Genomic DNA, 27,107 nt, shown 5'->3' with positions numbered 1-27,107 from the left:
CTAAATATGTACTGGGAACACAGAATACAAGAGGAGGCCTGGCTGGCTTTAATGGAGACATATGCAAGGTCATATTGCCTCATACAATCCCCCAATCTGATTTGGGGATTACACATTCTAAGTAAATTGGCGTTATTCCTCTTGCATCATTGATAAGCTGCGGCCAAAAGAAGAGGAGTAAAAAAAAAAAAAAAACAATTAAAAACCCAATCCCAAGAATTGATCGTGTGCAGGGGTTAGGGAGTGAAGGCAGGAAGGCAGAGAGTTATAGGCAGAGAGCTTGGGAAAGAGGGAGAGAACAAAAGAGAGGGAAGGAAAAAACAGTGTGACAGTGGCAGAGAAAGCAGTGGAAAGAGCAAGGAAAAAAGGGAGAACAAAGGGAAGGAAAAGGTGAAAGAAGGGATGCCAGAAGGACTGAGGGTGCCAGGATGGGAGAAGCACCTCAAATCAGGGAGCTGTTACTCCAGCCATGCCCTCAGCCTCTTTAGCATCAGGATTTGAGTGAGAAAGGAAGGAGCCAGGCTGGTTATGCATCTTCCTCACCCGAGGGGCTCTGTCCTCCTGTCCATGCATCCATCTGGGATATCTCACCAGCTCCTTCCTGCTCTGGGTCCCAGCCAACATGTGACATCTATCTTTGGCAGTGGCAAAGTATAAGTGACAGGAGGAGGCCGTCCACATGCACAGAGTGCCAGGGCCCTGGAACACAGGGGTGAGCCATGGCAGCAGCACGGAGTCCCCTGAATCCCTCTCACTTTTGTCCACAAGGGACTTGAGAGGGTCTCAGAAGGGCTGAGTCTTGGCACACGCTGCCAGTGTGTGGCATGGGCAGCTGGGGCTCCTGGACACAACCACGGCCATGCTGGGCAGGACCTCGGGGCAGTTTGTCATTCTACTGCCACCTGGGCAGCTGGGAGAGCTGTTCTGGCAGGCTGCAAAACAGAGGCTACAGGAATGGGCCAGGCACCCTTGCCACTGTGCAGGAAGCCACTCTAAGCTCCTGGCCACCTCCCAGCTCTGGGAGAGGGAAGACCCGGTCTGGCTGCAGTGCAGTCTTCCCCCAGCTGTGAGCTCTCCTCCCACCCTGCCTGCACAGAATAACCCCCTCCAGAAGTCTCATGGCACGGCTTTTATGCTCTATCACATTTTTGGAACATATGGTTTTAAATAATTCAATTTACTTTTCATGTATTTTGCTGTGACTTCTTTTTCCCTGTCCCTTTTCTCCTTTGTCCTCACTCTCTGCATTCTCCTGGGCGGAAAATGCACAGATGAGTGGATAAGGGGTTCAGTGAGATGGGAACCAGTCCTGCACCCTGTCATCTTGTGCCCCACAAGGTGTGCAAGGGAGGCCTCACCATTAGCACACAGGCGAGCCTCTGGGAAAGGGGGGTTAGCAGAGGAAATATGAATATTGGGAAGGGAAAATCTGACATGGAGCAGAATACAACCTTGGATGTGTGGGCAAAGTACAGAGCAGACCAGCACAAGGTGTGTCTCTGGTACCTGGGGAGCAGGATTCAGACCAGTAATGGCTGCTTTCTGTATGAAATTATTCCCAACCCTCAGCAGGAGCCTCTTCTCCTGGAGAAGTGCCATGGGGTGCATGGCAGTGTGGGATACAACCAGGAGCAGGAAAGCATTTTATTCCCTCGTGGAGTCTGAACATCCCATGCTGGACCACGTTCTTACACAGCTTTTGTGAGTCTTGGCTTTTACTCAGGTGTGCCCTTTGTGTTAACTGGATCCTTTCTTTTCTCACTCCAGAATGAAGTGAATTTAGAGCTAAAAACGAGGCAAGAAACGAGGCCTTGAAATCTCCGAAAGGTAGGAGAGACTTCAGACTGCAATGGGTATGTCACTCTGCCCTGCTGGGTTCTCTTTTCTTCTGTGTATCTCTCACACTTACGGCTGCTCACCATGGCCATGTCTGCACTAGACCTTCCAGGGTTAGACTGTTGTTACCCACGAAGAGAGATGGAAACAGAAGAAGGTCAAGTGCAGACATGGCATATGTGCGTCCTAATCCTGGCTTTGTCTTTGTACAGCAGTTGTTCTGGGCACCTGGTTTTGTCACTGAGGGTTTTCCTCAATATCTTCTCTACTGCCTCTATCTTTACAGCTAAAAATGTGTGTAAGGATTTTGGTGAAAGGGAACTGCTTTATCTTCATGCATGTGTGATGGGGGAGATGGATATAAGGTCCTTTGACTGAATAGGATGCACTCTCCATCTACTGTGAACTTTGCTGAGCTCAATTCACATAACTCAGATGGTGATGTGGATGTTGTCCTCCTCTTCTGGCACATTTTTATCTATTCAGACTGCAGAACCATGGTGGTAGTGTGGAAGCATTTCCATGTGTCCAGCAGAATCAGGTCTTTCCTGGGTTTTCCCTTTACCTAGACCCTCACGGTCTGTCTTAGAAGAAAAAACCCCAGCTTCACATTCTCCTAGAACTTGGATGGTGACTTAGTGTGTGACTGGTGAGAGTTAGAGGTCTAGAGTCCAGGGAAATGGAAGATAATACTGTATCTTAAATGCCTTATCTCCATGTGCTGGGTAAGACACTCCCTATGCCACCTCAGATAATGGTTACTGAGAAGTCCCTGCCATGCCAAGGCAGCTCCTGCTGTCCCTGGCTCCTCTTCCTGGCCCCTGGTTCCTTGTGTGTCACCCAAACAGTTCCCACTCTCTCCCCATGTCTCTGCTCTGTACTCCCTGCATCACCAACCCCATCTGCTCCCCTCCATCACCAGGCACCAAGACAGGTGTGAGGGCAGGAGAGGCTGTGGGGAGGGTGGGAAGTGCTCTGCCCTGTGAGAAATTACTCAGAGGTGCCAGGAGCACTCCCTGTGGTGTGTGTGCTTAGAGCATCCCTGCACTGGGACCCCCAATGCCCAGTTTTGGGGAGCACAAGGACTGAGTCCGAGCAGCATCTGAGGGGCCCAGGCTGGCTGGGGTGGGAGGGGGGCCCCAGGCTGGGCTGGGCAGTGTCAGAGGTGACCGGTGGAAGGCCAGTGTTATGTAAATACTGCTGCTGTAACATGGCAGGCCTGAATGGCCCTATGCATCCATCCATCATTGCTGGGGAACAGAAGCCTCCCTTGGAGCACGGGGGGCCAGCAGTGTGGGGCATGCAGACACAGGCAGCATGTGCCCTACTCATAAACTGTTTGTTTTCTTTTTGTCTCTCTCGTTTCGGGGCACCCCACCGAGAGCAACTCTCTGTTCTGTCCTTGCAACCTCTCCCCCAACCTTCCCCCCACCACTTCAGGCCTTCCTTTTCCTCCCTTCTTTCCCCGGACCTTAAAAAAAATGGAGGGGAAAAAAAGGGGGGAAAAAAAGTCCCCAGTTCACATTGCGGCTTCTTTCTCCGACTTCAAAGGCTCCTCATCATTGTTTGGGATCGGCAGGCAGTGGCCCTGAAAACGTGATCACAGCCAGGCACAGTGTAGGTCACCACTGAGCGCCATGCTCCAAGTGCTGAAAGGAACAGGCAGATTCTTCCCTTTTCATGCTTCACAACCCTGGTTACAGCCCTCTGCCTCGCCCGTGTGCTCCTCGCTGCATGGCTATTCTTGCTCTTTTCTCCTCCTTTTCCTCCTGCCCTCCCTCTCTCTGTTTCTCTCAGGTCCCTCGTTTCTCCATTCGTTTGCTTTCATCCTGCCCCTCTCTGTGCCCACCATCACACACTTCTCACACTTGCTTCTCTTCTTTCTGTTACTTTTCTTTCTCACAGTCTCAGGCCCGGCACTGCTGCCACTTCTCTCTGTTACATGAATCACTGTTTTATTTCTCCCTTTTCCCTCTTCTAAAGGTCAGGTTGGAGGTTGATTTCCTCATGCTCCCTGTTCCTGTTTACTAGCAGCCTTCCTCTGACGTTTGCCCACATTTCTGTCTTTGCCTGTGATACCTCACTTGCTGTGCCCAAAACTACAGCAGTTCTGTAATTTCTGGATTAGTCCTAGACACCCTCCCTGCACAGGTGTGATCTCACTGCTTTCATGTGCAGTAGGTTTATCCACCAAAATTTAGCCTGGCCTCACATGGGGAGGTAGCACACAGTGCCTGCCATCAATGTCAGCTTCCAAACTTGCTCTTTGGCTTGGCTGGTTAACCTGAAAGAGTGAGCACATAGGGTTGGTGTTGTAGATGGATTTTGAAAGCCAGACACTGACTTCATATATATCACAGGGAAACATTTAAATCTTGTAGGTCTAACGTGGAATGTGACACTGATGGTAGTGCTGAGGGCAGAGTTAGGCAGAGATAAGGCAGAGAAAAACAGGCCCAACAGTTTAATGGGCATCCCAGAACATTTCCTCAGTGGATTTCAATGAGGGAACAGCACTTTGTTGTGCTGAAGCTTGGGCATGTTTGGCAGCACAGTGAGCCACAGCCAGATGGAAACTCCCTGCCTGCAGAACATCCCCCAGCAATATCTGGAGCTTCATTTTGCTGCAGGTGAAAAGCCTGGGACTCTGCACCCCTCCAGCACCCACCCAAAGAACAGCTGCCCTCTCTCCACCCCTGGAAGCGGAGATCATGGTGCTTGTGCCTCTGGTGATTTGTGAGGTTGTTTTAATGCCGAGGAGCCCACCAGGACTTGTCTCTTGCTAAATAGGCATATTAAGGGACATTGCAGCAGGGGTTATAGAGTAATAATTTGTTCTAATGAGCTGGTGTCACGTTCTCCCTGGCTGAGCTGTGCCCGAGCAGGAGCTGTGGTAGGAAAGGGCTGTGCTCGCTGACCTGTCAGCCCAGGTTAATGAAGTACTGCTCTGCTCGGGGGTCAGGGAGCAGGAGTTCAGCCAGTCAGCAGCGGCTCTGGGCTGGGGGGGGAAGGATGGGGCTCTTCCCTGAGCTGAGTGCCCCGGGGGAGGCCTGTGCCATGCTGGACAGAGCAGCAGGATGTACGTTATGGCACTGGGATCTCCATGCTGTGCTGGTGGCCTGAGTGCCAAAACACCCTCATCAAACTGTCTGCAGGCAGGGGCGAAGCTGCTGCAGCCAGGCGCTGGCTGGGGCTTGTCCTCTGGCCTTGCAGCAGAGCCCAGGCTGACACATTGGGAAGGAGGCTGGAAAAGCACCTAAATTACAGATGCTTACAGACATGAGGGGATAGGTGCAGGGAAATGGCCAGTGGTGATGGCCAGTATCTAACTAGGAAGTCTACAGAGAGATGGTGCGCACCCTTACCTTTGTGTGCAGGATGTATGTACACAGGCAGAAGTTCTCTTTGTCCTCCCTGTTCCCTCTTTCTCCTCCCTTGATGCTTCCCCATGGCTTGCTGAGATCCTTTGTCTTGCAAACCTAATCAGTTTCTTTCATGCATTCTAGGTACCTGGGCAGAAAAGATACAGGAACTTTTGTCAGTCCCCCGTGATCACCCTTAGGGAGCAGGCTGATGGCAGGACAACCTGGGCAGCTGCAGTTTGAGCAGGGTTCTACATTCTGCAGGAGATGGCAGGAAAAGCCATAAACGGGGAGTTTATGTTAGCCTGCCTTGCTTCTGTGAATGACACCACCCCATCCATGCTGGGGCAGGATGGTGCCCTTGGCCACACCAGCACAAATCCTGTATACCATCTTTCCTCCTTTTCCTCCTCCCACTCTTTGCTCCCCCCCGCTTCTCTTTGCTTTTCCCTGTCTCCATCTCTCTCTCCCTTTCATCTACTCAGAAGGCTTTACTCTACTTCCTTGTCACCCTAATTGATTGCATTAACCTTTCAGCGTATTGGATTTCCCCAGCACCGTGCAGAGAGCACTGTGCAATATGCTTATAATCCGGGCTGTAATGGACAGGGAGCAGTCAACGAGCCCCTGCTCCAACAGGTTCTGCTGACAACTTCTCTGGGAGGGGGAGAGGAGTGGACCAGGGGGACCTGGGGCATGGCTGTCCTGCAGCCCGTGCAGACCTGGCCTCAGTGCTCCCCCCTGAGCAGGCTTGTGGTAGCCTGTGAGAGTCCTTGAAAAAGGATCCAGCTTGGGAAGCAGGGAGGAGATGTTATATTTGACCTATTACTGTAATTTTTCCTAGTGTTTGAGCACCATTCTTCTGTATCTGCTTGGTCTACAGTTTTCTTCCATCTGTTCAATACTAAATTAATGTACGCTTTACATTTAGGCACTTGTTGCTAGTGGCAGGATGAGAAGACAGTATAATGGAATCTTCCTGTTTTCACATCATGCTTGCATCTGCCTTTTCCTTTAGGATGAGGATACAAGGGAGATGGACACTTTTCCTCAGATTTCAAAGAAAAGCATAGGAATATTGTGTTGATGAGAAAGACCAAGCACCAAGGTGCAGAGAGATCAGGAGACAGAAGCCCTGAATTGTACCTCAGGCTTGGCCTTGGATAGATCCTTTCACTCTCTGATACCTCATTTTCACTGAGGATGTTGAGGTGTTGATTTGATGGGTTGGGGAAGGAGGAGGGCAGGAGGGTTGGGGAAGATGGAGGGCAGTTATTGCTGCTCACTGGGCAAGGGATGAGAAAGTGGCTGCAGACAGGCAGTGAAGCTACACAGCCAAGTGTGACTGCTCACACTGCCTGTGAGGCAGGAACAAACCCACAAGATAAGTAGCCAGGAGCATTTGAGCCTCTGAAAGGCCTGGCAGGCTGCTGGTGGTCGGGGCACAGCCAGGAGATGTTTTGGCATCCTTCATTTTAAAGGATTGGAATGATGGATCTGCCATAGTCTCCTGGCCATGGTGCCCCCTTTAAAGTCTTCTTGCCATAGGCTCAGTTCAGCACAATGCTTTGAGCACTAGGTTGAGTTTTGCTTAACCCAAAATCATTTAAGCAAGTATTTAGGAGTTCCATTTGACAAGGACCATAGGATGAGACCTAAACTCTTATAAGGCCCTTTTGTTGTTCTCCTTTTCAGATAGCATTTAGCACAAGATGGTTCTTCATTTATGGTTACAGCTCACAGTGTAAAAAACAGCAACAGTGGAAGGATTGCTGATCAGTTCATAGGTCTTTAGTTCAAGTTAGTTCATCTTGTTAGGAGCAGCATCCCAAGGGGATGTTGAGAGCTGGCCTTTAGAAACTTGGCAAGTTCCTAACACACCAGGAGGAGGAGACAGGGCCTGTACAGTGCAAGGTAAAGGTAAATCCACAGTTTTTCCAGGAAGGAACATGAAATGACAGGAGTCAAAGGGAGGAAAAACTTTATTCCAGGCAATCATTCCAAAAAGTGTGAGGTTCCTCATAAGCCAGAGGGTAGTTAGGGTAGGGACTTTTTTTTAAGGTTAAATAAAGAAGAACTAGAAGCAGGAAGCAAAGGATGAGAAATCTGAAACAAGCTAGAGAGAAAGCGTGAGGGAGAGCAGCACCTCCTAAATGGAAGGGTAAACAGGCGCTCCGAGGCATTAACTTAATTGATTGTTCTGCAACAGGCTGAATGCTGTGTTACTCTGTCACCGTGGCAACAACCCAAAAAAATTGTCAGCCTGTTTGGATGAAGTGAAGCGAAACATTCTCTAATTTGCGGTGATCCGGGTGTTTGTTTTCCTTCCGAAGAGGCGGGGGCTCTATTGATCTATTATTTGCACAGAGCTTTTTTTTTTTCCTGGTGAGACAGAGAAAGCAGGAGCCTTGGGGTGTGCTCCCAGGGCAGGTGAGGCAGCAGGGGTGTTTCTGCTGTCTTTCCACAGATCTGCCTTTGTAGGATGACCATGCAAAGCCAGCAGAGGTTCCAGTGGTAGGAACCATCCCAAAGAAGCTGGAAGACAGGGGAAAGTGTTTGGGTGTGAAGAATTTATGCCAAAAGTGTTTGGCTGTGATTAACTTGTGCCAGGGCTACTGCTTTGGTCCATCCTGTACTCATCCTTTTGGGCTCTTGCAGTTCACAGAATTGTAGAAACCCAGAGTGATGGAATATCCTGAGCTGGAAGGGATCCACATGGGGTCATCAAATCCAGCTCTTGGCTTTGCCCCAGACAACCCCAAAATTGACACCAGTTCTGTCTTTATTGCAGTCTCTGGTGTTAGGTGGAGTCAGCAACAACTGCCTCAGGGACAAGAGCAGCTCTGTCCCCCTACCAGCTCCCTTTCCAGATCCACGCTGTTCTATGTTATGTGTGCAGATCTGTGTCTATGTACAGCCTGTGCTCATGGGAACAGATCATTGCACACTTGGGGGAGTGACAGAAATTGTGTTTATCCTTATCCCACAACTGTGGGAGCATAGCGAGGTCCCCGCTTTGAGCTCTTTGTGACAGTGGAGATGAAATCCCTGGGCCAAAGAAGGAGGGATTTTGTCTCCTGGGCTATGGGGTCAGTCTGCTCCAGGCAGCTGATGGGGGAATGGGAGATGGGGGTGGCCACAGTGGGGTGGGTGACTTGCTGCAGGCACAGCTTGGGGCAGAGCCAGGAGAGCCACTGGGGTGGGAAGAGGTACCACAATCTGTGCAGCAACTTGTGCCCTTCATCAACAGTGTCTGGCCCTGCACAGCCTTGGGGGCCAGGCAGGAGCTCTTGGGGATGCCACTTGCTGTCAGCACATGCTTGGTTTCAGAGTGAAATGTCACTGCAGCACTTGCTTCAGCTGGGAATTGTTCAGTCAGAATGGCAAGGTGCAGGGACTAGGAAGCAAGCCCACATAGCCATGGGGGAGCAGCAAGGCCTTGTGCCAAGACATGATGCCAAGAGATGGGGGCTGTGGCAGGGGAAAGGTGCCTTACAGGTCTGCAGCAGGGGGAACAGGCAACAGTGGCTCAGAGCCAGTGGGAGGGTGAGTGGCAGAGGTGGTTCTGGGCCAGCAAAAGAGAGTAGAGTTTCCTTGTGACAGGGGAGGAGGGACAGACTTGACCTTCCTTGTGCTTGGCCCTGCAGAGAGTTTTCATCCTCCTGTTTGGGGTTTTCTGCACTCTCGTGGCCTTGGGCACCCTGGGGGCAATCCCATGTTTCCCATACAGGCTGATCATCCCCGTTACTCCTCGGCAGTGACCTAGCCCATGCACAGCTAGTCCAGCTGCTGTACAAGGGCTGTCCAGTTGATCCCTAAGATTTCAGGGAGAGCTGTGGAATATGTTGGTGTCAACTGCTGGAGAGTGTTGCTTTGTGGGGTATGCAGGGGGAGAACTCCACTGTGTATTCCTGTGCTCTTCCTGCCTCCCTCCCAGATCCTTTCTCTGTTGTCCTAGGGGGCTTTCCTCCTCTGTTAGTACTGGTTTTGCTTTATCACCCTTTCCCCCTTCTGTCTCTCTCTTCCCTTCTCCTCTATATCATTATTTCCATCCAGTTTTTAACTCTTCTGCTCTGTTCCTCTTTTTCACATTGTAGATGAGAGTTGGGGATAAGTGACTGTGGCTGGTGGGTGGGCACTGAGGTGCTGTGTCCTGCCAGGGCATCTGCCCCCATGCTCCTGGTGGGTGTGCATGGGTGGGGGCACCATGGGAGAGAGGAGTGCTGCATGTCTCTTTGGAGAGAGCCGAGCTGCCAGTGAAAGTTTGGTGCTTATCAGTGTCAGGAGAAGCTAAATAACCCTGTAACTGGTATGAAGGTGAATTCACGGTCTAGTGAGCACTGAAAATATGAAAGTGCTCTGAGACAGGCAGAGTGTGGAGAGGGGAATACAGCTCGCCCATGGCTCGGGGAGTGGTGTGTTGGCCGAGCAGTGCAAGGACATGTGCTGATGCCATCCAGATCATCAGCCGTGGCAAACCACCTTTTGTGGGGCTGGACAGAACAGGGAAGGTGCTCAGGAGTACAAGTTCAGAGACAAATGAGACATGCACACATTAACGTGGCGAGAACACCCTCAGAGAATGTCTGTGGGCAGCCACATCTGACTGCACAGCCCTGTACACATGTGCCCATGCAGTGCCACAAGGCCATGCACACCCATGTGCACAGATGTGCAGACAGCCATACCCATGCAGGCTGCCACACATCTCTGCGTGTGGAGATGCTTCCACAGCTCCATAAACACGGGGTCACGGGCACACCCAAGCTGCCAGTGCAGTGCTCTGCTGCCTGTGTCAGCTCGCAGTCACACCAAATTCCTTTTTGGTGTAACTATACTCCAGTCAGGCAGCACAGATGGATTTATCCCAGCATATCTTGGATGTCTTGTGTGGTTACCTGCTCTGAGCAGGAGAAGACTTGTGGGAAATCTCCTTCCAGCTGGGAGAGGCTGATGCTTTGGAGAACCAGAAGATGTGCAGAAAGGAAACCCCCTTCAGCTCTTCACCTGGAGCTGGTAATCTTGCACCAAATCCCTGAAAAAGGGAATTGCATTTGAAGCTCAGCCAGTGGTGATTTAGTGTTAGACATTTGGAAAAAAAGACTTTGATTAATTCATAGCAAAATCAAGGAGCACTTTGGTGCCAGCACCACATTCCAGGGTGAGACAGCGACCAAGGTGCGCGCTGGGCAGGCTGCCAGGTGCCTGAGCAATCCCCGCGGAGGTGGCAGCGCCATTCAACCCACAGCCTCTCCCTGCTTGGGCTTCTTAATTATTAATTTATTTTTCTCCCTTCCTTGGCAAAAAAATACTATTTGGTAACGACCTCAAATTGCAAAATGCTGATGATTTGGAGAATGTGTCACAGAAGCTCCAGGGTGATAAAGGGGAGACGAATCCCAGCCAACAATCCGGCTCAGCCAGTTTGCCTATTTATTAAAGAAAAAGCCCAGATCATTAACTTTTTTGTTGTTGTTCTGTTTGCGGGCAACTCCCTGCTGGCAACTTTCGGGTGCCCAGTAAATTAAACCAAGTATCGGCCTGGTTCAGGGCAACCTGAGCTTCTCTTTAGAGCTGTGAGAACAAACTGGCTTCGTTTATGTTAGCACGTGAATAAACCCTTTAGGGTACCATGCAAAAGTGCTCTCTGGCATAAAAGCAGTGTCAGAAAATCCTTACTCTTGATGCCTCGTGGAGGGTCAGGTATTGTAAGTGGAGAGCTGAGCTTCCCTTCTCCTCCCACTGCTTGTTCACACAGTTAATTGCCCCTCGACACCTCACTGTGCCATGCTGGTCCCCAGAGAAGCAGGGCTGGAAGAGAGCATCTGTAGGCACAGGCTTTGTTGGTTTCCCCGTTTGCCTGCTTGGTTTAGTTGTTGAATAAAGAACAGTTTAGGGATGAGCTTGCCTGCCTGGTGCCTCTGTGAACTCCAAGAGTTCCCTGTGCTATCAGGGAAGGGTGATTATATCCCCCTCCTCTGGAGCATCCCACGTGTTTGCTGAAGCAGTGCTTCAAGCTAAATCAGTTTGCTGAGGGCTCCAACTTCCCTTAATTCAGTGTCAGGACCAGGCTTGCACGGCCATTATTCAAGAAGTTTTATCAGAAGCACAAAGCTAGCATCTGCCCTCCTGCTTCCCTCTGGGCATCACCAGCTCTCCTGCCCTGGCTCTGGCACAGGGAGACTCCAGGGACTGCCTCCCGAGCCCATTTACAGGCAAAGCTCGTTCCAGCTCCTAGAAAGTCTCGGCTGTTTGACTAGCTGCAGGAGCACGGTGGCTTGTCACTGGTGCCTGGCACAGCAGCTCAGAAAACCTGCCAGAACCGTGTGGGAAAAGGGAGCAAAGACACGGCTCAGACTGCTGGCCTCTCCCCTTCCCTCTTCCAACCCAGCTCAGCTGAACTAGGGCTGGATTTTAGGTTTTTATCTCAGCTGATAGCCACACACTTTCTCCCAGAGGTAGCCACCTTCTTTCCTAGGCCTGGTTTATGTCCCTTTACACTCATTTCTCTGGTGAAGCCTGCCCAGAGCTGTGTTCACGTGGATGCTGATGGGAGGAGAAGGGTATTTTTCAAGGTTTCTGCTGGGTTTTTTTCTTCTGAAATATAAGGATGTGCAATTTTTTTAGTTTCAATTTAGCATTGGAGAATTTTATAATTTAGTAATTAAAATCTCTGATAGGCTTTAGAAATTGCAGCTAATTGAATTTAATGGGAAGATGATTTTCAATTTTATTTGATTACCCGGACCCCTGGCATTGGTATTTATGGGAAAAAAATGGGAAATGTGCTGTGTGGGCTAAGATGGCATAATTGAATTAGGGCTAATCGGATTTCTTCGTCATGAATTTCACTATAATTTTCCTATAATTTTCCATTAGATATCTAGTTTACAAATATTCACAAAGAAATGAAGCTCTTTCGGAATGGAGATTGCTGGCTAACAGGATTACAGGGACGATAGCTCGGCATTGCCAGCCCGGGCTCCTTCAGTAATGCAATCGCTGCGTCTGCCTCACACTTACCGCCCGCCGCTGCTCCCGCAGCCCGGCCCCGTGCCAGGGTCCTGGGGGGCTATGCCAGGTCCGTGTGCCACAGGGCACTCAGTGACATCCCCTGCTCGGCAGTGTCCGTGTGCCACCGGGCACTCAGTGACAGCCCTGCCCTGCCCGGCAGTGTCACTGTGCCACCAGGCACTCAGCGACAGCCAGCCCTGCCCGGCAGTGTCCCTGTGCCCTCAGGGGCACACGGATGCTGTGCCGGTCACACGGCAGGGTCCCTGTGCCCTCGGGGGCACACGGATGCTGTTCTGGGCACGCGGATGCTGTGCTGGGCACAGGGATGCTTTTCTGGGCACACGGATGCTGTTCTGGGCACACGATGCTGTGCTGGGCACACAGATGCTGTTCTGGGCACACGGATGCTATGCTGGGCACACGGATGCTGTGCCGGGCACAGGGATGCTATGCCAGGCACACGGATGCTGTGCTGGGCACACAGATGCTGTTCTGGGCACACAGATGCTGTGCTGGGCACACGGATGCTATGCCAGGCACACGGATGCTGTGCTGGGCACACAGATGCTGTGCCGGGCACACGGATGCTGTTCTGGGCACACGGATGCTATGCTGGGCACACAGATGCTGTGCCGGGCACACGGATGCTGTTTTGGGCACACGGATGCTGTGCCGGGCACACGGATGCTGTGCTGGGCACACAGATGCTGTTCTGGGCACACGGATGCTGTTCTGGGCACACGGATGCTGTGCCGGGCACACAGGTCCCCACGGGGGCTGCGCGTGCCCCCGCGGCGCTGGCAGGTCCCCGCCTCGCTCGGGGGCACCGGTGGGCACGCTGGCACGTCCCCGGGGTCGGCAGCGTTGCAGCTGAGGCAGCCCCGCTGCACAAGCAGGGCCAGCCCACGCGGATACACACACGCTGCATCCCGGGCAGCTCTCGGAATGCGCCCCGCACAGCCTGCTTGCACAGGAGGGGACCCTCTGCCTTCCCTCGCTGTGCTCTGCTGAGGATGCTGCTGGCACGTCCCAGAGGAGGAAGAGCAGTCCGTGCCCTCTGTGTGCAGTCCTGGGTCTGATGCCCATTTCTTACCTCCTCCATCATCTCCCCTCATTGTCACCTGAACAAGTGAGAGACTGCTCCACTGGGGACAGTCCCTGCAGTGCTCTGTACCTGACAATCCAGCGCTGTCCTGGCTGCTGCAGGACCATGCTCAGGTCTTCCTGTGTCTGTGCATTTACATGACTCCGTGTGTGTGCACGTGGCGTGCGCTCACACTTTCATTCCTTGTCTCTGCAGGAACACAGGCTGGCTTGCAGATCCTCTGGTCGGAAATCACCATTTCTGTTTGCTCTTGCCCCATGCAGTGCAGAAATAGGTCTTGCCCAGTCTGGGACCCATTCTTGGGCAGCAGTTTCCCATCCCAGCTGTGTGCTTTGCCAAGCCCAGGCTCAGGGGCTTTGTGGGGTTCAGGATGGCTCAGGATGGTATTTGCTGGTTTTGCAGGTGAAGCACCTGCTTTTGAGTGCCAGGTATACCTTCCCTATTGGACCTGCTGCCTGGGTATAGCTATGCCCTTACCTCCTCACCCTGAAATCCCCAGGCTGCACTTTTAATTGCTGCAGTAAATTGTAACTAATTGTTAGTGCATTCAAACCCCTGCCACTCCTTCCCCCCAAGTCTTCCTGGGCCCCTGTGGAGCACATGCCGTGTACGTTCAGCGCCGTATGGCCCGTTCCCAGTACAGCCATTCCCTCTGGGCAGTGGTCAAGAGATGAGCAGCATTGGCTTCCAGCAGATGCTGGAAGCTGTGGGGTGCCTGGAAAAGCAGTAGCTTCATGGTGGGGACGTGGTGTCAAACAGTTGGAGGCCAAAGGAACAGTAAATGGCAGAATTGCTCCCAGCAGAGCCTTTCCCCAGCACGCTGAGACTTAGCACAGCTGCTTTGGCAAGGGGTTCTGGGAGCCATGTGCCAATAATGTGATTGAAACTGAATTGAGAAGGAAGAAGGGAAAGAGAAGGAAAGGGAAAGAAAGCATGGATTGTCTGCTCCTGCCGCCCAGGCCCTGAGGCCTCTGGGCACCTCCCTTGACGAAACAGAAATCAAACAAAATTACAGAAATAGGGCAGGAGCATTTGCCTAATAGACTCCCCAAGCAGGAGCAGGAGGAGGGGCACAGTACTGCCAGATCTCCAGCCTGCAATCTGAGAGCCAGCGCCCTGATCCCACATGAATCCAGAGCACAGTCCCAGGCCCCCAGGCCAGCTCCAGCTAAGGAGGGAGAAACTGCCAAGAAAATGGGCTAAGCATAAAAAACAAAGGTAGAAGAGACACAAAAAGGGGGATGTCCCACATCTCAGTGTGACTCACCCCCTGCTCAGCCCTGGCACACTGTCTGCGGGGAAAGCATTAAACTGTAATAATAATAAATTAATCATCCTTCCCCCTCCCATTGCACTTTTCATCTGAGGATCTCTGAGCACCTGGCAAACATTAATTACCAAGAGCTCCTCATGCCCCTGGGAGGGTGGAAGGGGACACAGAGAGATCTCTTCACCTGCCAGGGCAGATGTGGCTGGAGCGGATGGGGCAGCTCTCGCGTGGCACGGAAGCAAAGTTCAAAGCAGAGTGAGGGGTGCTGCCTTTCCTCGTGTGCTCTGGAGAGCAGAGGGTCCAGGAGCTCTTCATGCCAGGGCACGGTCAGAGGCAGCTTTTCCTCAGAGTGGATCCATACCCTGAAAGGGGTAAGGGAGGGAGGGGAGGTGCTACCCTTATCGGCAGCACAGGAGCAGAAAGTTTCAGAGACAGAGAGAGGAAAGAACCAACTTTCCTTGGGTAAGAGGCAAAGGAGGGAGTATGGGGAAATAAAACCCGATCCTGTGACAGGAGATTGCTGAGATAGGAAATCAGGCCTTGCCATTGCATCAGCTGCAGGGCGTGGATTTCACCTGAAAAAACACCTTGGCAAGTTGTTCCTGCAAGGAGGAGTGGGAGGGACAGTGGGAAGTCTGTGGAGGGGATCCTCCAGGTGTATTTAGGTTGTGTGTGTGGGTTCGTGTGTGTCATGGTGCATGGATATGTGTGTATTTGAATGTCAGTGAGCACAGAGTATCATTTTCTTTGTGGAGGGCATATGCATGTTGCGTGTGCATGCTGGGATGGGAGGGGTGGGGACATTTGTATACTGATGTGTGAACGTGCTCAGCTCGGAGCACGTAGAAGAACAGGTATGTTCAGAGGGTCTGTGGGGCTGTGTGTGCGTAGTAACATATCCATGTTGGAAAGTGTGTTCTTCTTTGTGAGGAACTGGAGATCCAGCGGGGGCCCAGACTCTCAGGGAACAGTGGTGGTGAGCAGAACTCCCACTCCTTAAATATTAGGGTCACAGAAGAAGCAAAGATGAAGATATCTGACATAAAGTGCAGTGAACTTATGGGACCTGTCAGCAAACTCAAACCTGGAAGGAAGTGTTGAATCCAAATGGAGCTATTGCAGAGCCAGCACAGACAATTCTGGTTCTGTCCATTACTTCGCAGGGTGGGATAATCCTTGGCAGGTGCTGTAGTGCCTGACTCAGGTGTAGGGACCAGGGCAGGCTCTGCTGAGGGTTGTGGGTGATGTCAGCTGGGCTGGTGTCTGCACTGGGGCCAAGTGAGGCACAGACAGGCAGGGATTTAAAGGCAGCACGGGGTGACAGTGCTGATCGGAGCTGATGGTGTGGTTAGAAACCAGTGAGTGGGGAAGTCGAGCAGTGCTGATAAAGCAGAGCTTGGCTGCAGCAGGTGGAAGGTGAGTCCCGTACAGGGGTCTGTTCAGGAGTGCTGCCTGGCTGGGCAGTCCCCAGGCAGGGCACACTTGCCTCCTGCCTGACACTGTTGTCCCCACGTGCTTCCTGGCTTGGAAGGTCCCTGGGTGGCTCCATTTCACTAGACTTTGTTTAGATTTTTCTCTGAGAGGAGCCAGAATATTTGTGGTTTCCACAAATGACTCCCCTCTCCTCTTCCCTCTCCCTGCCCTCTGGCCTGCATTGCTGCCTGTGCGTTTTTGTCCATGCAAATGCAGCACTGCTGAGGTGAGGAGCTACAGTTTGTGTTGCGTCTCTGGGCTCAGGACACTATCTGGGTGCAGCACATCCTGGTGCATGGAGCCAAACACACCTGGGCTCCTTCCAGCCCTGTGACTAACCTGTCCAGCCACTTCTGGCGAGTCACTTCCCTCACTAGTGCCTCAGTTTCCCCATCCCTAGTGGGGTAATGATGCTGGCCTCCTTTGGAAAGCACATTAAGTTCTGCTTATAAAAAGGATTTAAGAGCTGGTAAGTCCACGGACAGCTCTGTGTGAGCGCCAGTGAGGAGCCCAGCTCTGCCAAAATCCTGGAGCCAAATGTGGTGTGTTCACAAAAACAGCCTACAACCTGCTCAAAATACCTATTTAATCAGGTAAATAATCTGCTCGTTTGTTTTAAAGAAAGAGGCTTATATCTGTGTTTACCCAACACGCCTCTCAGAACCTCCCTCGCATTCTTTGCTACTTAGAAAAATAAAGCCAAAAAAAATGAGGAAATTCACCGCAAAAGGGCCCCCTTCCCCCCGCCTCCCGCGGCCCCGGCGCTCAGGGGTAGAGCGCCGTGATCTTCCCGAGGGCAAGATGCGTCCAGGGCTGTGAGACCCGCAGGTGGCGGCCACCAGTGCCCCGAGGGCTGCAGCGCTGCTCGGTGCGCGCTCCGCACCGCACGGCCGAGCCGGGACCCGCGTGGGACGGCGGTGCCGGGGCAGCCCGCCGTGCGCGGTACCCAGGGCACCGGAGCCGCTCGTCCGGTCCCGTACGCCCCCCTCTCCATCCCCTCGTGGTTTGCGGTCTGCTCCGCGCCGGCGGCTCCGTCCCCGCCGCTCCGGGGCCGCCGGAGCAGCCAGCGCCGCGGCCGCGGGGCGGGTGGCGGCGCCGGCCGGCGGCGATGGCTGCGGGACAGCGCGGCCGGGCCGGTCCCTGCGAGCGGGGCAGCCCCGCGCTCCTTCCCCGCCGTGCCGGCACCGCCGCGGGCTGCGCGGGGGATGCGCTCCGGCTCCGCCCGAGGTGGCCCCGCCGCCGCTGCCCCGCTGCCTCCCGGCGCGGCCCGGCCCGGCCCGCTCCAGCCCGGCCCGGCCCCGCACCTGCCCCCGGCGGCGGGCCCGGCGAGGGGCGGGTCCGCCGGCCGCCAGTCACCGCCCCCCGCGGCGGCGCGCCCGCCCCCGGCCCCGCTGCCAAAGTGACTCGGGGAGGACCGGCACGGCAATGACATCAGTGCTTTAAACAACTTGTTATTCGGGAGCAATCAGCTGCAATTAGGTATTAATTAAGTATTATGAAAGTTGATTATTTAAGTGAATTCGGCTTTCGTCTCTCCGACTATGGTAAGTACAGCACAATTGTCCTTTTCCTGCCCCCAGCCCCCCGCCCGCCTCGGCGGAGCCCCCGCTCGGTGCGGCCGCCGGTGCCGGTGTCCCCGCGCCGGGCGGAGCGGAGCGGAGCGCTGTCCGCCCGGCCGCTGCTCCGCTGCCCCGCGGCCGTGGCGCTCCGCGGCCGCGGGGCCGGCGCTGCGGACAGCGCAGCCTCTGGGAACGCGGGGCCGCCGCCGCTCCGAAACTTTTGTTGGCGGGTGCGCGGTGCGGAGCTGCGGGCCGGGCGGAGCGGGGCGCGGGGGCCGCACCAGGTGCGGTGCGGTGCGGTGCGGCGGGGGGCTTGCCGGCTCCTTCACTTCGCTTCTTTCACTTGTTTCACGGAAGTTGCTCCCGCGCCCGCCGCCGCTCCGGCCCCGCTCTCCCGGCCCCGCCGAGGTGAGCCGGGGGCTCCGCTCCCTCCGTCCGTCCTTCCCGGCAGCGCGGCCCCCGCGGGCCGGGGCAGCGGGGCTCGGAGCGGGCTGGCCGTGAGAGGATGCGGAGGGGAAGTTTATGGGGGTTTTGAAATGATTCTGCCTTTGTATTTGTTGTAAGTTGTGTGGGTTGTTTTCTCTTTCATATTTTCCCCCCTCCTGAGCTCTGGCGTGTCGGTGGTAAAGGTTGCTTGTCAGGTTCCTGTACTGCCTAAATGAAAAGGAATTTAATTTATTTGGGACAAGGCAGTGTCAGATGAAGAGGCTGCTTATTACATTTAATGAGTTGTTTTTTGGTTTTATTCAGCCTGGGCATATCTGGGATGGGTTTGTTTTTGTCCTTCCATGTGAGGTGTATGAGACCTCCCCCACCCCTTCACATCATGCAGGGAGGAGGAAGGGTGGCCAGGCTGGGGCAATGTTTTGGTTTTAGATTACAGGCCCTAATATTGGGGTTGGGTGTGTTTTTGATTGTAGCTTTTTGTGGCTTGTCCACTGCTTTTTGATCAGGTATCAGGATGGGGAGTAGGTTCTGGCCTGGTGCTGGGCTGGGCTGGTGGCCCTGCTGGGTGTGATGATGGACAGGTCTCCATCGGGTTGGAGTGTGATTGCAGCCAGGAGCTGCAAGCCTCAAAGTATTGGTGGGTTTTCCAATCTTTGGACCGTCTGGATAAGAGTCTCATTTAGATTTGACAAATGTACAAATTCAGAGTTTGGTAGGAATCGATCCCTTAGGTGATGTTACCTCCCTCTTTGGGACCAGGGCCCACCACTATGGCTCCATGCTAGCTAAAACAACTACACCTGCTCCTCCATAATGGTGTAAACCATTCTTTGCCATTTGAAAACCAAATGGCAGCAATGAGCTAAACAGGCCTGTGCTGGCAATGTGCCATGGTCCAGGTAATTACTGCCAGAGAGTGTGTGTTGTTTTTTTGTTGTTTTTTTTTTTTTAATAAGGAGTAAGATGGTAATAAACTGGTTGATGATTGACTGGGCCTGAACTATGTACTCTGATATTGTGAGCGAGAGGATAATTTTGCCGTCGTTTATTCCATTTATTTACTTATTTCTACCATTGATATCAGGAACCGAGTGGCTCCGGAGCCACTTCCACCTGTGAGCGTGAGGTGCCAGCTCTGCTTGGCTCCAGCCGTGGGCGTGTGGCTGCCTCCCTTCTAGATCAAGAGGCTGGGATGCTGCGTGGGCAGCTCAGGAGCTGAGGATGTGGTGAAACTGCAGGGGGGCGAGTGCTTCCAAGAGCAATAAGCCGTGATTTAGGCCGCTGCCATCCCGAGGAGCTGCCCGGGCGGGCCGGGCCGGGCCGGGCCGGGCCGTGCGGGGCCTGCCCCGGCCCTGCAGTGCCCTCTGCCGGCTGCAGCTGCCGCTGCCCCGGGGGGCTCCCCCGAGCCGGGCCGCCCAGCCCCGCGCCCTCCCCTCCCCAAAAATGGGACCCTCCTTCGCCCCACAGGGGTTGTGGCTGCTCAGCCCCGCCACCGCTGCGCCCAGGTAACCCGTGGGGTTTGGTCTCCACTGTGGGAACCTGGAGTAAGCCATGGGAATGAGGATCGGGGAGATCTCTTTAAGTCAGCGTTATGATCTGTGTGTGGGTGAACCCGTCTTGTCATGATCTTGGGGCAAAGACCTGCCCCATAATCACCACCTCTAACCCGTATCTACTTGGGCCAGCTTATCTCCCTCAGTCTGCCTCTTGAATTCTCTCCAAGCCCTCCGGCAGTGGCTCTCCAGAGGCAGTGCCCGAGGGCTGCTCATACCAGATGCCAGCTGGCAGAGGCAAGTCCAGAGGGGTTTCTTTCCCAGAGGGACTGCGTATGTGGGGTCTGACAGTCTGCTCTTGCTGAGGGCTTTCTCAGCCCAGTCAATCCTTTCATGGACCTTCTAGGACCAGAAGTGTTAATAATGGCTAAGGGCTGAAAAGAATTTGTGGGCTGAGTCCATCTGCGCAGGAATGTGGCGAGATGTTCCCTGCATATGACTTTCTTTGAGTCTGGTTTTAAATACCTTGACTGACTGGGTACTTGTCACTTCCTCTGGGAAACTGTTCCCCAGCCTAGTTATCCTTGGTATGAGATTACAGGAACTGACCTCAGAATGAGGACCAAGACGCCTATGGGAAATGGGTGGAGGAATATCCAATCTCCCGCTCAAAGGGTCATTTTGTGTCTTTGTCAAATTACTGCTGTTGTTTGAAACACCCAGTGGATAGAAACACCTGCTTTGGGCTGGTGACAACTTGTTTGGGTTTGTTTTTTTTGCCAGATTGTTTGGGAGACATTGGCTCAGTCAAGGTTGGTGTCATTCCTGAGCTCATGCTCTGCAAAAGGTTCCTAGGCAGTTGGTTTGGGTGTTCGTATCCCTTTCCAGTAATTCTATGAGATACTTGTTGGGTGGAAAGCATTCAAGGGATTAAGCCTACCAGGTGAAGATTGTTCCTTGGGAGAAGGGTTTAGCAGGATAGGGATTAACCGCCCCATAGTGTGAACAAGCAGCACCCAGCTATTACTTGAAGAACGTGCTTCAGAGCTGCTTGAAGTCCACAGGAGTGTTTCTACGGCTTTGGCACTATAGAGAGATAGCTCACAAAAAGACCAGAAAGTTGATCTCTGCGATGAACTCCTGTTTCCTCACTTGTATTCTGTCTGCTGGATCTCCTGAGTCCTTCTAAACCAGGTATGCCACTGTCAGAGTGGGGTCCACTGATGTGCACAGGTACTACACCATTCTGCTCTGAGACACAGAGTCCCAGGGGGGAGAGGCAGCTTGTACTGAAACTGGCTGGGAATGGTACAACTGGAGAGGATCACATATTTGATGAGTAGTTTCCATATCATCAGTTTCTCTTTCTGTTTTGCTAAACTGTTTATACCTCTACCCAGAGCCTGCAATTGGATCTCTGGGCTTTGCCTACACAGCCTTTTCTGTCCCACTTTTTGCTCTTGGCTGTCCTCCCAGCGAGAGCCTTTGTGGCCACTTCGATTCTCCCTCTGACATCAAATCGTACCCCTGGGCTGCTGTGCAGCCTACAGTTTAGGCACCCTCTGAAAAGTTGGTTGAAAGTGTCTGGAAAGTAATGAAAAGTCCTGTAGTAGGTGAAGATAACTATTGCCTGTGCTGCATCTCCCACCTCCACCCGGGCTCCTTCCCTCCCTCCCAGGGTTTGAAGATGCAGCCATTCCCAAGGTTTGGAGAGCTCAGGTGCCACCCAGGGCTCAGCTCCCAGAAGTGCTGACACTGCAGAGGCCACGCTAGCCGATCCAGCTGAGGTTTGGGAGAACCAATGTCCTCGTCCTCAGCTGCACTTTGCAAAGCAAAGAGGGGGCAGAGGAGGCTTGGCTGGAAGCAGGGGAGGGGCAGAACCTCCAGCCAAAAGTCCCACGCGGCACCGTCTCCTCCCCTCCGGTTCAGTGCGGACTGGATCAATTTGGACGTCTTCAGCAATAAAAAATGCCGATGTCGTCCTAATTCACTAGGCCCCGAGATGACAGCAAATTTACATTTTTTAATTAAACTAGCAGCCAGTTTTTATGAGAGGGGGCTGGGTTATGCAAATCAAATGGTTGTGTACGAAAGATTAGGAGAGTTTGGGAATAAATTCCACAAATGCTAATAAAAAAAAAGAGAGAAAATGAGAGGGGGGAGAGAGAGGGACATTGTTCCATTAGCCCCTTTTAGGCTGATTTCCCTAGGGAGAAAGCTATGGGGGGTGAGAGATGGAGGCAGCTTTCAGAGACAGGTAAAATCCATTTCGAGGATGGAGAGCCGCTTGGACCAGGACCTTGTTGCTCCCTGTTTTGTCTCCGAGGGCTCACAGGGAAGAAGGAGGAAGAAACTGGTGACAAAAGAAACACTTGCTGGTTTCTAATCCCCATTCCTGCTTGACCAGTGACCCACAGGCTGGAGCAGCAGCTGGGACTGGCTTGAGGTTGTAGAAGGTGCACAGTGCTCAGGTGCTGGAAGGGCACAGGTGGGTGAAGGGCTGGGCCAGGTCACTGGGGTGCTGCAAGGGGGTGGATGTGGCAGGGAGACAGGACAGTCCCTGGATGGGCAAAGCCCAGGGGCTACGCAAAGCCTCTCTGGATAGGGTCCATCTTTGGGCTGACAGATGGTCACAGAGCAGGGCTGCAGCTGGGATTGGTACCCTGGGGCTTCATCTCCTTTGTGCAGCTCTTGTGGGTGGGCTTCTGGTCCCTGGCAGGAGCTGCTGGTCGGGACTGGCAGCAGCGCTGATCACAGGTGAGGGTCTAGACTGCTCTTCCATGTAAGCACAGGCTTTACCTGCAGAGCAGAGTGTGTTTTGGAGTGGGATGGTGATGCTTTTCCCTCACCCAAACTGTGGAGCCCCTTGTTGCCCACCCGTAGAGATCTGAGGCTGACTCCAGCTGTCAACATTTCTTTCCAATGTGTTAACCTGGCACCAGTCTTCACCTCTTCCTCAAGGGACTTTCCATCTTTCTTCATGTGATGATTCCAGAAAATAAAAGTTTGTCAACTCCTTCCTTCAGGAAGAAATGGTTAGAGTGAACAAAAACCATACGTTTCACTCACATAAAATATGTTCTTGTATAAGTTTCCCAAAGAATTCCAAGTTCTCATTTCATTTGGGAATTAGGTGTGGTGGCTAGGTACCAAAGCAATTGTTTGCTCTGCTATGGAGAAACAAAACCAGAAAATTTCTGGAGGCTGGGAAACTGCTTAAAGCTTCCAGTCCTAAGGCAGTTTCATGCTTGGAATAAAAGCTGAACAACCCATGCAGGTTGGCAAGAGAAAGCAAAGGGTGGAGAACAGGAGATACAAGGGAAAAGGATGGGAACACTAAGGTCACTGGGTGCATTTTATGACAATCCCCTGAGGATTTGGTGCCTCACTAGAGAGCTTTGCCACCCATTCCTGGTTTTGGGGTGTGAAATGATGATTCACCAACAAGCTCATGTTTTGCTTTGGAGAGGTGACATTTTAGTAGAGCCTCTCTTGTGAAATCAGTAAAAACACCGAGCTCCGGTGGCACATTTCTGGAGGTGTTCCCCACACCCAACACCTACATCCCTGTCACTCTGTCCTGAACACGCACGTCTGCCCCGGACACTCACCCACCTCCATGCTCCCAGACACTCACGTGTTGGTGGTGCTGAACTTCATGTTCCCCAGGCTGCTCTCTCAAGACATTGCCATGATGAACACTCTGGTTCTGTGCACTTGCATCATTGCTGCCACGATGAAACCTTCTTGGCAGCAAGAGAAGACGAGTATGGTGTCTGTCCTGTGTGTTGGGTGTCTCTGTGCTCCCCCAGCCTGCAGTGAAGCCCCCACTGTTCTGCTGCTGGGGCCAATGGTGGCATTGGCGTCCACAGCCTCAGACAGACGGCTGTACAGGGGATTTTTGTAACACGAGTTGCTGAGCTGAACTAGGGCCAAGTTCAGCCTAAAACTAACAAAGAGCTCCAGAACAGGTCTGTGAAACATGGCAGAGTCTGAGGATTTGGTGTAGGGCGAATAACTCCTAATCTATAAAGTGGGCATAATCATCCTCCCTGGTGCAGCCTAGAGCCAGGGCTGGGTGCTCAGGGATGGAGATAAGTGAGTGAGGCCTGGCTGCTGTCCATGGATGGGTGCGGGGGTCGGGCAGGAGCGCTCCTCCCTGCAGCTGGGGTGGGGTGCTGGGGTGTGGGAGAGCTGAGCCCGTCCCGCTTTCCGGGATCTTCCTGGGAGCTCCTGCACCCGCCTGCCCCGTGGCACCTTTGGCATCCCGGCAGCCCTGGATCCAGGGTGGGTTGTCATGGACCTGCAAGGGGACCTCTCCGGGACCTGCTGGGAGGTGAGGAGCTCCAGCTGGGCTGTTCTGTTGGAATGGTGCAGTGGTGTCAGCCCTGCTCCCAAAACTGGATGGGCCAGGGCAGAGCAGAGGAAGAACCAGGAGCTTTCAGCTTCCATACATGGGAAACTGTCAAAAGCCAGGTAGCAACACCAGCTTTTGTCTGGTATTTCCAGAAAAACCCGGCAGGACCTGGCATCCCAAGGCATAATTTATTATGGAAAAATAAAATAATAAAGTACCAATCCCTTTGAGGCCTGAGTCATAGAAGCATCTTCTCATTAAAGCAGCTCCACCTCTCTGCCTGGTGTTTGCCAGCTCCATGCCTGTATGAATCCACTCCCTGAGCTGCCTCGCCCAGGGCAGCCTTCCTCCTCCTCCTCCTCCTCCTCCTGCTGCCTGTGCTTCCCTAGCACACCTCTCCTCCAGCACCCCTTCCCCTGTCTGGAGGAGCATGAACAGTTCCACATCTCAAGCCAGATTCTCCCCAGGCCCCCCGTCTTTGGACCAGGTGGATGTTTTATTGGTGTTTGTTGTAGACAAGTATCTTCATCTTTTCACCCACCCTCCTCCCACCCCTGTGCTATCAAGTTCTCTGGGCATGCCCTGGCTCCCACATGCCCTTCTCCTGGCCATGTGTTGTGAAGGTGTGCTTGGTATCTTTCCATGGCTCGAAGCTCTTCCAAGTGGCCCTCTGCAAGCAGGGAGAGGAGAGGAAGCTGCTCCTGGAGTAATTACCATCTGCATGTCCTGAAGGCAGGCAGCAGATGTTAGCAGAGGAGGACCGGATTGGAAGAGGGTGAGGGAGCAGAGGCTGGGGAAAGGGGGTCTGATTTTTCTTCTCGATTGCATGTGAATATTTTTAACTGAAACTCAGTAGGACAAGAATCCCAGTTCTGCAAGTTGATCCATGCACTTGAAACTTTAGGGGAAAGCTCCTTTGCTCACTCTTGCTGTGTTTTCTGTCACTCACTCTGCTTTTCTCAGCCTTTTTTATGCTGCATTATTTAACTTTTTTTACTAAATAGCTTTCCTTTATGTCCTTCATCTTTTCCATATTCCCACAGACCTGTCACTCTTTGTCACTCTCCTGGACTTCCATTCTGTCTTTGATTCTGTCTTGCTTTCCCTTTCCTTCCCCCATCTTCCATTGTCTTACTCTATTTTTCATTTTCCCATTTTTCTGTGGGCTGATATTCAGATGAGCAAACTTCTTCCAGTTAAAGGAGGTCATGAATATTAGGATTTTTCTATCAAACAATGAAATATGGCTCAAATTACTCTAAAGAATAGGGCCCTTTTCATAAACCACCTGCTGTTTTTTTTTGAAAGAAAGCACAACCACTTGCCTGTATGCTCCAAGCAGTTGTCTCACATCTCTACCTCGCCAAGCTTTGCTGTTCCAATTTCTTCTGCTGAATTTGTTGCTCTTGGTGGAGTAAGTCTGCTCTTCCCAGACTGCCAGCACCCAATGAGTCTGGGTTTGGACAGGTTGGGACAGGATGGGGATTCTGGCAGAATCCCTACTACTTTAAATGTTGGTTTGTGAGTGTGCTTTTTTGATTGCAGTGTGTATATTTTGGGGTTTTATTTTTGTTTTTGACAAACAACATGCTGGTCTGAAACTCATTTAGTCTGAACTTCTCAGCTTGACTGAGAGATCTCATACAGATGTTAGCACCCAGTGAGGCATGGAAACACATGGACCCCCTCACCTTCTCCTTGTCCTGCTGATGTGGACCAACCATCGCTCCCCTGGTGCAGGTGATCTGCTCAGGCCTGGACACCAGCCCAGGCTGTGGTCATTTCCTCTTGGCTCTCATGGCCTGTCCCTTTCCTCCCAGGCACAGTTTCAGAAAAGGACCTCTGAGCACAGTGGCCACAGCTGGCTCTGGGAAAGCCAAGTTTGTGCTGCATGAGATCCTCCACTCCTTGTGGTCCTGGCCATGCTTGGCTGGACGGTGCCGTGCCTTTGCCAGGGCAGTACCAGGGCAGCTTGGCCGTTCAGCAGGGATGTGGAGAGTGGTGGAGTTGTGCCTCAGGGAGCTGGAGAGCTGCAAGCAGAGGAGCCTCAGTGCTCCCTTGGGTAATGCCAGAGACAGGGACAGCAGAGGACACCAGCTTGTCTCAGACTTAGGTTTTGTTTTCAGTCCAGTCTATGTATACTCTTCATAGTTGCTATTTTTTCCCCAGTTACATGAACATGTCTTGTCCTCGCTGTCTTCCATCTTCCCTCAGCAAACCTTGCCATTTTCTGCATGTCTTTGCTGGGAAGCTCACAGCACCATTCCTGCTGGGCAGACACCACTTCTCTGAGGAGGCACCTCTCACTGGTGCGCTCGTTCCAGGAGCCTGCTCCAGCCCTTCCACCCTCTCCCACCTGCCTTTCCCTGGACAGAAACTGCACACGCAGCCTGGGCTGTGTGAACACGGAGTTTGTTTTGCCAGGGTGACCTGTTTAATCATCTCATTTTCTGGTGGCCGTTTATTCCTCGTTTCCACGGTTACAGCCCCATTAAGAGGAGAAGCAATAAGGCAGCGAGTCAAACAGGTAATAAAAACATTAAAGCCATGTGCGCACTGGGAGGGAGGGAGGGCGAGCAGCACTCAGTGAGACGAGACGGGCTGTGCCAGGGAGACAGAAGGGTCACAGGAGCCTGTGCACAGTGTGATGACACCCAGCCCATGCCCAGCCTCTGCAGGGGCCTGATGGCCAACAAAGTGTCCTACAGCATCCCACAGCTTTCCACCCTGCTCTGCTGGCGTGTGCTGCCACTCGGGACAGTGTCACTGCCACCGGTGTGCTGCTCTCCCCACTGCTGGGCCACTGAGGCAGAGTTGCAAGTGGACAAAAGCACTCGAAATTATGTGTACTCTTTCTGTATTTTCTTTCAGGGTTCTGACTGTCTGAAAATTCGTAACTTTCTGTTTAGTTCTGGTGATGCTAGTGGACACAGATACTCGTCCCTGTAACAGCTCTGCCATGGCCCTGGCCAAGGTACCTGCTCTTGCTGGTGTTGGCTGTGCTACTCCCCTGCAGAGCCGTGGCTCTGCATGGTTCCTGAAGCAGGACTGACTGTCCCGCAGGCTGCACCGAGGTATTCACAGCCAGCTGCCTGAGCCAGCACAACCTGGAGTACTGTGGCACTGGTTTGAGCCTTTCCTAGGTGGAAATACCCGTTTGTGGAAGGCCATATTTCTGCAGGCTCCAGGAG

General features: G+C 52.9%; 1 protein-coding gene across 3 annotated transcripts in view; it reads left to right on the top strand.

The window, feature by feature from the left end:
• Positions 1 to 27,107, top strand: part of CASZ1 (castor zinc finger 1) — a 191,428-nt gene that overhangs the window by 93,157 nt on the left and 71,164 nt on the right. For all 3 annotated transcript variants that reach the window (XM_021529833.1, XM_031506617.2, XM_077788100.1), the window contains one exon: positions 1,768 to 1,853. The gene's annotated coding sequence lies outside the window, so the exon portion shown is untranslated. The remainder of the gene's footprint in view (positions 1 to 1,767; positions 1,854 to 27,107) is intronic.

Source organism: Lonchura striata, chromosome 24, assembly GCF_046129695.1.
Source record: "Lonchura striata isolate bLonStr1 chromosome 24, bLonStr1.mat, whole genome shotgun sequence".
In the NCBI taxonomy this organism is placed as follows: domain Eukaryota; kingdom Metazoa; phylum Chordata; class Aves; order Passeriformes; family Estrildidae; genus Lonchura; species Lonchura striata.
Note: the sequence above shows the minus strand (reverse complement) of the source record. Positions and strands in the feature narration are given on the sequence as shown.